Source organism: Astatotilapia calliptera, chromosome 17, assembly GCF_964374335.1.
Source record: "Astatotilapia calliptera chromosome 17, fAstCal68.1, whole genome shotgun sequence".
Taxonomy (NCBI): Eukaryota; Metazoa; Chordata; class Actinopteri; order Cichliformes; family Cichlidae; genus Astatotilapia; species Astatotilapia calliptera.
The window spans coordinates 97,501-108,865 of record NC_137438.1 but is presented as its reverse complement, the minus strand read 5'-3'; positions in this window follow the sequence as shown (position 1 = coordinate 108,865).

Here is an 11,365-nt window from a genome sequence, read left to right as displayed (position 1 = left end):
ATGCTGGGGCTAGACACATGTTCCACTAGCTGATCACGGATCATTTCTTCTGTCCTGTCATCAAACTCACATTTAGAAGCAAGGTCACACAAGCTGGCCACATACTGGATAACAGTCTTGTGTGAAGCTTGTGTTCGCTGTCTGAAAGCATGTCTTTCCACAACAACATTCACCTTTGGGTGAAAAGTATTGTTCTAGGGCAGTAACAGCAGAGGCGAAAGTGTCACCTGTATTTGGCAGTGAATATTCAATTCATGTTCACAGTGGGAGGGTGGGGGGGGGGGGGGGGGGGGGGGTCATGGAATTTTTAAAATAAAGTCTGCAACACAGAAAGAGCTGTGATCAAGCTATTTATTACTGCGCCAACACACATCAAACATCACACTGCAAAAACTCAAAATCTTACCAAGTATATTTGTCTTATTTCAAGTCAAAATATCTAATCACACTTAAAATAAGCCATAATCAGCTAAAGAGTAACATTTCAGTGAGATATAGGAACTTGTTTTTAGACAGTGCGTCTTGGATATCTTGTTAAGTGAAAAACTCTTGAAAACATATTGTTTTGAGTCATATCTCACACGAAACAAGCTTTTTTGGCATTTCATAAACGTTTTAAGCTGCTGTGTTATTTGTAAAAGATGTATCATCTTGTTTCAAGAAATAGACCTAACTTGAATCAGGACATCAAATCTACTTTATTGAGAACTGCAGGTTAATATCATGCCCAACATTGCATTATTATGAGTCTTAGTATCTTAAGCACAGTGTATTTATTTTTCTTACATACCAGTCAAACCATATCAATGTGACATTGAAAAAGAGGCAAAACACTGAAATTGTTTCCCTCACTGAACAGATTGCGCCAAAAGTAAAATAAAAAGTAAATAGAACAATTTTTTTGCCAGTCTTTAAAAACCTTATTTCAGCCCACATATTCACAAAAGACTCAAGAATAATGTTTGATGATGTCAGTTAGATCATACTTCACTGGAATGTACTTGCTGTTATTAAAGTTTACATAGTGGTATGCTGTATAATCAACAAGATTTCCAGCATCCACAAAAATATTTGCCTGAGCTAGACAGGGAACTTCTACCTCATAAGCTAAATATTGATCATTCCACCCAACTGTAGAGAGAGGCTGGCATTCAAAACAATACACAGATGCATTTACAATATAGATGTTTTTAACAAGTGCAAACTCTGGAGCATCATTTATGACATCAGAAATAACCAAAGATTTTTCACATGAATGTATATTTCCATGTAGCATAATCCACTGTACAGAAACTACATGTTCAACTTGCTCAATGAAGTCTTTAATCTTGCCTTCTACATAATGAACATTTTTCACCTCTTTGGCTGGACCCATGTCGACTTCACTTGAAAAAATGGGATGTTTCTCATGCACGTTCTGACTACATTCATAAAGTTGGTTGTGCTTCACAAGAGATTTACAAATATTCTTAAAACTACTTTTCAGAGCCCACTGCTTGAAGAAACAATGTTTTGACTCAAAACGCATACACATATGCCTCACTGTAGGACCAAGAGCCTTAATCTGAGAAGGAAGATGCAGTAAATAATGCTGTTTAGGTATAATATTTTCATCTGGAAACAGTTGTTTGAAATGTTTTAAATGCTGCTCTATTAAAAGCTTCAATCTGGAGAGAGTTGAGACAGCAATAATAGGTGAAAACAGAATTTTTATGATCTCTAACATGTTACATAGCATTTGTGTGTAATGATTTTCTCCAATTTTGTCCATAAGAAATGGAAGGATCTTCAACAAAACCAGCATCTGCCCAGCTGACTGTTTCAATTTATTGTCATTTGATGACAGCGTACTGACAGATATGGGGCAAGGCTTATCCCTCACATCAACAGGAGAATAAGGGAAACACAAAATTGCACTATTGAATGAATCTAAGTTCATTTGCCCTGAAAGCACAAGATTCTTTAAAACACATTTGATTTCATATGGGGCAACGCCTTCAAGAATAACATGCATGATGTCTTGTGGGGTTTGATTGATTATATCAACGTGAGGAGATTCTGTTAACTTGCTTCTCCTGTTTATACCATACGTTATTTTTAGTTTGTCTTTCAGAAAGTCCGTACTTGCCTTCTCAATGTCATTACATTGCCTGTTATGACTGGCCATGGTCCTTTTAACAAAAAAATCTTCATTAAATTTTTCCTGCATGTCTTCAAAGTGGCATTCGCAGTGCCTGCATTTACTGTAGGCAAAACCCACTCCTTCCTTAAATCCAGCCACTTCATGCTGAGCTAGAGTGTCTCCACACACAGATATGAGTGCCCCATGAATTGTCCTCTCACCACTTGCAGTGACAACTTGGACACCATCACACAGCTCAATTAAGTCACGGTTAATCCTCTCAAATATCTCATCTATACCACAACGGGAAAGATCTTTTGATTTTACCATGGCAAGCAGACGAATAGCAGGAAGTCTTGATCTGTACTTAGGGCTGATGTTACCTAAGGTGTAATAAATCAATAACAGCTTGTTCTTGTTTGCCCGAGATCCAAGAGGATTGCATAGTTCAATTTCATCTGTATATAAAATCAACTGTAATGCTGTAGGGACTTTAATAAACAGTGGGTGCCACTTAAAAATGTCTCCATCAATGAAATCATGAAGAAAGCCATCCTTGCATGGCTTTGGCCTCTCATCAATCATTGCAAGCATTCTTGGATGTGATAGCAGCTGCTCCAAACTTTTCACCAACGGTATGTAATGAAAACAATGGTCTTTAATGGCAAGAACTCTGGAGTCTCCACGCTTCGAATAACAGACTGTTTGTTTTGTGACAATAATCTCTGGTTCAACTGGTTTTAACAGTTCTTTGATGGTCTTGTCCTGCAAATGGGTGGAAGCAATTTGAGTGAAAGGGTCAACAAACTGGTCAAATACCCCCACTGCATCACTCTTTAGTTGATCCAGGTCCCCAGAATGTCTCTCAATCATGTCACTCATTTGTTGTTTTAGGTGCTCCAATAATACGGCCTGATATTGCTGGATTCCACTCACGATGTGGTTAACAGCTCTCTGTGGAAGAGGAAAAAACAAAGGAAAATCCTTAATTACAAAATTCATATGAGAACACAGTCAACATGCAAACTCACAGAGACACAATTTTTGAAAAATGAAACCTTCAGTTACATAAAGTTAGTGAGATGCAATGAGCAAAATAAGTTACCCCCACCACCCAATTTTTTTTGTAAAGAATAATATTGTCTTATGCAACGTTAAAACCTTGTTTTCACTTAATTATAATGCATTTTGAGGAATCGGATCATAGGTGGAAATGCAAATTGAAAATTTGTGTTGTGTGTATTATGTTGTCTCTATTCTTAGCTCATGCTAAGGAAATATAGTGATAGGCAGATTTTGGATGCAACATACATGTCTATTTCCATATATAGTGGGGGAGTGAGATCTGAGTGGTCACCCATGAATTACATGGAGACACATTCGAATGTCAGGTGTTTCACTCACATACCTATAGCTGTCCATTTATGATCAGATCATTCAAGATGCCAGGTCTGAACAGTGCCCAAGTTATAGCTTGAGCACTGTTAAGCATAAGTTAAGCATATTGCTTTTAGGTTCTCTAACAATGAAATACAATTCAATGGAAAATTAATGGCATAAATTACCTGTGTCAGTCGATGGGTTTCCTTGGCTTGAAGAAGAAATGCAGTTGCATGTTTATAAATGTCAAGATTCAGGTGACCCTCTCCATCTTTTTGAAATCCACTCTGAAACAGAATAACAAAAACATATCTATTAAAACAGAAATAAATAATTGCATTGATAGGTAGCAATCACCAAACAATATTGCATTCATTAGTTAGCTAGATTCATGCCCATAAGGTACAAGGTAGATGTATTTTTACTGACTGATGTCTTTAATTTGAGCTTTTAAAATGACAACTAAAATGACAAACAAAGCAGTACTTGATAATAGATTAATAAGACTAGCAAAGCACATGGAGAGTTCAGTACAGTATAATTTAAATTCCTTGATCATGCCTGATCACCCCCAAAATTGAATTACTTGTTTATTGGCCCATTTGTGACATTTCCTGAAAATTTAAAATCTGTCCATAACTTTGAGTTATTTTGCTAACAGTCAGACAAATGCCACCAAAAACATAACGTCCTGAGTTACTAAGAAAAAAGGTAAAGAAAAGAAAAACAAAAGATAGTTTTAGAAAAAAAAGTAACAGTTAATGTTGTCAGTAGTCTTACTGTTACTTCAGAAATGCAAATAGTTATTTATAACTGATTACTCATTTAAAAAATATACAAAATAACTTACTGATTGGTTTGTATGAAAGTACTTTACTTTACTTTACTTTATTATACTTTATTAATTAGTTATGTCAGTTATTTACTGTTGGACAAGTTACTGACAATTTGAAATCTGTTATATTTAGTAATTTCACCTTTAAAAAAAATGACCAATACTGACAATAAAAGTAATATTGACTTTAATGCTCTTATTAATGTGAAGATGAGTATTTTTTTGTGTGTTTAAATTTTTTTTTGACAGTAACTCTGAACAAATCATGTAATTTTGGTTTGCTTTGCCTAATAGTCATTCTCTTAGGCTACGTCCACACGTACCCGGGTATTTTTGAAAACGCAGATTTTTCTATGCGTTTGCACCTTTCGTCCACACGTAAACGGCGTTTTTGGTCACTGAAAACGGAGATTTTTAAAAACTCCGGCCAGGGTGGATATTTTCTAAAACTCCGTTTTTGCATTTACGTGTGGACATAAAAATGGAGAAAACGCAGTGTCAAAGGTGTGCTCATTTTTTGACGTCACACTGTGCGCCACGTTATTATTTCGGTGAAATGAATTTCTACAATACTGTTACTTCTACTCTCTGCACTGTTTAAATGCTTACATATACACACACAGTTACTGTCCCTCCACACATACCACTTGCTTCTGCTTCTATGCCCCAGCTTTGTTTACTTTTTCCCACCGAGGCTTCTAGACTTCTGATTGGCCAACATTGCTGCACGGTTAGGAATATATCGCCACCTGTTGCTTTGGCATGTTCCTAGCAGTGTTTTCCTTCATTTCTGCCTTTACGTGTGGACGGGATTATTTTTTAAAACGAAAACGGAAAATCTCCGTTTTCAAAAATACCCGTGTACGTGTGGACATGGCTTAAATTGACCTTGAACACATATGTAAACATGATAGCGACCTATTCAGTTAGCTGACTGGCTTTTACCAGCTGATTTCAACACGTATTTCAACAATATATCAACTTTTTTTAAACTAATAGGACTTTCTGCAAAGTTTGGATGCATTCACCGGAGCGAACGAACGGATGACTGAAAAAAAAAAACAGTCTGACAAGACTGCAGCTTTGCGTTTCTGCCACAGCTCTCATTTACGTTTCAGGTGAGTTACTTAATTTAGCGAAACAACTAGTTCGACACTCATCACTGTTAAAATAAAAGTACAACATGAGTCTGTCAAAAACAACACATTTAATGGACGTACTTGGATCAGCCAAAGTAAATGCTAACATTATGTTACAGCTTCTGCAGCTCGTTTCTCTGGCTTTTGTTAAAATAACTTACCGTTAGTGCGGGGATGCTTGAGCCCTCGTCAGTTACTGAAGAACTGGCGTTAGTTTGGTTGATTGGGGCCGTCCTTTCACCTGCTCCAGGTAAACCGTGGCGGGTTGATCCATCCTCCTCATCCGCTTCCACTCCGAGAAGGTGACGCGCGTGTGTCCGCTTTACGTGATAGTAGAAAGAGTTATATACTCTGTACTCACTCGGACAGCCATCAATTCCACACACCACGCGAAAGTCAGGGCTGCGGCTGTGCATGGTATTAATGTGACTCAAAAGTTGTCTCAGACTCAATGCTACAAACACGTAGCATATAAAGCAACGCCAAGTCATGTTGGAAGCTAGTATGTTTCATTCGGTAGCGCGGGCTGCAGTTGTGCCGTAAAATAACTCGTTACCATGGTTAAACGCGCCTGCTAAATTGTCGTAAATGTGGGGGATAAAGTAAAAATTTTTTTTATTAACCTATAATAATTAACGTTATTTTGCAATGCACACCAATCAATCATCCTTTTAGGATTTTTGGGCCAAAGAAATGTCAGGCAAATTGAAGACGAACTTCGTTTCTGGCTGTCGTGAATGATCTGGTGGACATCTTAAGTTCATGTAGACACGTGCCTGCCACTACTGTCCCAGAGTTCTTTGCATTCGCGTTTCATTGGAAGTAAGTTAAAATGTATTATACAGTGCTCATTTTTTGTACATATTACACTCCTTTCGAAAGTTCTAAATCTTTTGGTGTGTTTATATTGTGTAACGTTGCAGCCGAACAGTGACTGGACGAGGCAAGCTAACGCCAAAAAAGCTAACTAGTGTGCTAAGTAGGCAAACAGCATGGAAGGACTGGATGAGGTCACAGTGTCGGTTTTAAAGGGTAATGTATGCAAATTTATTTTTAAACAGATTAAATGGACTTATGTTTTACATAGGTGTATGAACACGGAAGTGTGCAAATTACATTATTTTATAAATAATGTCGTTGATGATGTTTAAGTAATTTTTTTTACCTTCCATTTCATGTGATCATTTCCTCATTTTAGGAACATTTGTAGTTATTTGTTTTACTTATGCAAGTGTATTTATTCATCCTTAGAGGTGGATAATTCTCAGTAACATTTACCAATTTACATTTAATTGATTAACTTTTGGGGAAAAAAAGTACTTAAGAGTAGTTTTACTGCACTATAGTTTACACTTTTACTTGAGTAGATTTGTAAAGAAGTAACTGTACTCCACTACATTCCAAAAAGCTCAGTTCCTGTATTAATACCTAAAGCTGGATAAAAATTCAGTGTCCAATATATAAAAAATGAGGTCAACAATGCTACTAAAGTAGTGTGACAATTTGTCTGTAAACAGAATTTTTCCACAGCAGTTAGCCCAGCAGATATATATTTTTTAATTTAATTAAGTAATTTTTTTGAGGAGAATACTTTTTTCTTCTACTTCATTTTATTTTGAAGTAACACTACTTTTACTTAAGTACAGTCTTTTTAGCATGTTGATCATTAGCTCTATACAAAAAACAGTAGCAGACAATGAGGTATCCACATTTCTATACTAAACTAGTTAGCAATAGCAACACAATTTTAATGAAGTGTCAACTTTCATAGTCTCATCTCTCATGCAGTTTCCTTTGTAGGGCATAATTTCATCTTGCTATGTTTTTCTTCCAATGTGTTCATAGCTGCAAACATCAGCGAGGGAATGATGGGCACCCTGTCTCGTGAAGACTTGCAGGATCTTTTCCCAGGCCCAGAGAACTTTTTACGGAGAAAAGCTGTCTGACGTGCTTGTCAGGATGTACTGGAGGTCAGTTTCTCAGTCACTCACCACCGCTTAAAATTGGCATCGTCGTGTTTTTGTCCGATTACAACTAGTTTAACCGCGGGCAGAGTTGAATGGCTCTTCACTATTCCCCCCTCTCCACACACACACACACACACACACACACACAAAAATTGCGTTTTGCTTTTATTCATTATTATTTATTTTATAGGAATCTGGCCAAGATGACTCAAAATCTTCAACCAGCTCCTCCATTAATGAGTCACCCAAGCAACAGACATCCACTACTGTAAATGCAACTGCTGCAAAATGCACAAGCCCTGAAAAGGTTGTGAAGTTATTCTATCCAGAATATGTATTGCACACTGACACTGAGCTTGAGCAAGTCCGCCAACAATACTTTGAGTTGTCAAAGAAAGGTGAAGAGCGCAGCTGCAAAATGTCAAAGGAGCTCAGATCTCGGCTCATCCGAAACACCATGACTAGTATGATTGCAATCCTGAGGGCAAAAGGGGATGGAGAATCGCATAGATACCCATCAAAACCAGAAATTACAGCAATGGCAAAGAGAATAGTGCAGTACTACCCTATGCTACAGGACCAAGGCATCAAGAATACATGGGTAAGTGAAATGCATCCACTTCAATACCAAAGTGTTTCATGTTGGACATTTTAGTAGTGGTTGGAAAAATGTATTAAATGTCCTATACAGGTTACTGTGTACACACAGCTAAACAAAAGACTGCAAAATGTGAGATCCCCACAAAAAGCCACTCCAGATGGGAGACATTCAAAGAGGTAAGGCTGCAACTAATTAATTTTAATTTTAACTATGATGATTCTGTTATTCATTTTCCTCATTAATTGATAAGTTGTTTAGTCAGTACGATGTTTGAAAGTTGTGAAAGTTTTTCCCCAAAAGTCTTCTTTTGTCCACAACCTGACAATTTTAATTTCAACGATAGAGGACAAACAAAAAAGCTAAAATCATGTTTGGGCATTTTATTAAGGAAAGAAAGAAGTGATCCAATGTGATTAATCAAGTATTTGGTGACCTGCCTTTAGTTTCCTCACCTGTTTTAGCATGAAAGGAAGAAGCACTTTGTGTTACACTTTGTATATTTGAAAATGGCTGTACAATAAAGATATGAATTGATTGAGTTTATAGTTGATAACTAATTGATTAACTGACTAATCTTCGCAGCTCTGCCAAGAGGCGACGTCTTGATCAGCCAAGTGACGTAGAAGAAATGGATTCAAGTGACTCAACAATCATTCTGGATCTGTCCACAGAAGGGAGGAGCAGCCCAGAGTCGGCCAGTAAAACAAGTGAGTTAGAAGGTGAGTTTCAACTTTACATTTACAAACTGTGTGGTCATCATAAAAAAATAAAACAAATATACCTGCATGTTGAGTCAAGATGGCAGTCCTGACATGACAGAAGTAAAAGGCTTTAAAATGGGCATCAGAAAATGATAACTACATCACATTTTTCCTGTTTTATCATCAGTTTGTTAACATTTCTGTGGAAATTAATGTTAATAAAGTATTGGTATTAATAAAAGCCAGTATATTATAAATTTAAAGAGCTGGGTATTGTGGTGTGTTTATAGTATAAGTCTGTGCAACATCACTGTCTCTAACCACTCAGTATATCATGTAAAGTAATGTTTTTAAAAAACAATGTGCCTCACTAGAGGCTTTTTTTTCTCTCTTTTTAACTGTTTTTTAATTTAGGTTCCAAACTATTTTTTAAAGTGTATTACCCTGACACAAAATATCTCTTTGCTATGTCTTTAAGGAAAAAGGAAAGCACAAAACCTACTTGAAGAAGAACCCTCTACCCTGCCAAGTCCTAATAGTGAGTCCATCCAACTGCCTCATGGATGTGTGTGTGTGTGTGTGGGCACTTCTTTATAGGGGTGCACTTGTGTGCCTACATATAATTGTATATGATTGCATGACCATATGTAAATTGGCATTTACATGGTAAATATTTTGAAAAATGAATAAGTATTTAATAGTTAAGTTCAGAGCTGTATTTTTTTTTTTTAAGATTTAACTCCATTAAAGTATAGTCTATAGACACTTGTCATTTTAATGACATAATTAATGACAGATTTTTTTTTTAAAGTGAGAGACATTGTTTATGTAATTTTGTGTCTTGCAGCAAACAAGCCTGCAGATATCAACAGTCCAGACACCCACTGTCCAGCAACCTTGGCCAAACACTACAAGACCCTACAAACTTTGTTTAAAAGAAAAAACCCAAACCAGCAGGATGTCTCTCAGCTCCTGGATTTGGAATTTTCAGCCAGAAGAGCATTCATTGATTCAAATACTATTCGCGAGGAGGACAGACACAAAAAGGTTCTAGAAGCATATCCTTGCTTCAAGGACATTGGACATGTAAGTCATTGTTGAATCCATGTGATTCAAGCCAAACAATGTTTATCATACCAACTTCTTGCTCCTCAGTGATGCATTGACATGTTTGTATTGGTATGCTGAATATTTTATAGGTGATGGAGGAGCTTCATCGCATTTTGGATAAAGAAAATGCCAACTTCATCAATGAACTGAAGGGAAGATGGCAAGATTTCTGCCAGAAGGTGCAGTTTTTTGGTGTATGGAAAAAGACGCTGAAGCCCCCAATGGGAATGGATAAAGGTAAGCAATGATGTTTTGGTGTTATTGGTCATCAGAGTATAGTTTGGATCTTTACGGACTACTGCTTTAACATGCTTAAAGTAATCTCACTGAGGACAGGAGGAGGAGAATTTGAAATTTTAAAGGCCTAATCCCCCACCCCCCCTCTCCTTCTTGAAGGAGCTGAAAGCCGCACCTTTACTAGTTATGCGCAGGGAAAACAGACTCAACGCTACAAAAGGCTAAAAATACAAACCAACAGGCCGGTTTAGGAAAAGGTTGTTGTGTAGGCTCACTACAGTGAGGCAGTGAGTCGGCCTCCTGTCTCCCTTTACGGTCGAAAAAGATGTGCTCCTGGGCGCGCTGGCCCTGCTGCTACTCACATCGGGCATGGACCTGGACCTCCAGCAGGCCCCGGGGACCTACATCACACCTTGCTCTTGCCTCCCTTACAGCTGAAAAGGTCCATGCCTGTGCCCTGGCCCTGCTGAAATTGCCTCTCCATTTAGCCGAGGCAGTGAGTCGGCCTCCTGTCTCCCTTTACGGTCGAAAAAGATGTGCTCCTGGGCGCGCTGGCCCTGCTGCTACTCACATCGGGCATGGACCTGGACCTCCAGCAGGCCCCGGGGACCTACATCACACCTTGCTCTTGCCTCCCTTACAGCTGAAAAAGGTCCATGCCTGTGCCCTGGCCCTGCTGAAATTCCCTCTCCATTTAGCCGAGGCAGTGAGTCGGCCTCCTGTCTCCCTTTACGGTCGAAAAAGATGTGCTCCTGGGCGCGCTGGCCCTGCTGCTACTCACATCGGGTATGGACCTGGACCTCCAGTAGGCCCCGGGGACCTACATCGCACATTGCTCTTCCCTCCCTTGCAGCTGAAAAAGGTCCATGCCTGTGCCCTGGCCCTGCTGAAATTCCCTCTCCATTTAGCCGAGGCAGTGAGTCGGCCTCCTGTCTCCCTTTACGGTCGAAAAAGATGTGCTCCTGGGCGCGCTGGCCCTGCTGCTACTCACATCGGGCATGGACCTGGACCTCCAGCAGGCCCCGGGGACCTACATCGCACATTGCTCTTCCCTCCCTTGCAGCTGAAAAAGGTCCATGCCTGTGCCCTGGCCCTGCTGAAATTCCCTCTCCATTTAGCCGAGGCAGTGAGTCGGCCTCCTGTCTCCCTTTACGGTCGAAAAAGATGTGCTCCTGGGCGCGCTGGCCCTGCTGCTACTCACATCGGGCATGGACCTGGACCTCCAGCAGGCCCCGGGGACCTACATCGCACATTGCTCTTCCCTCCCTTGCAG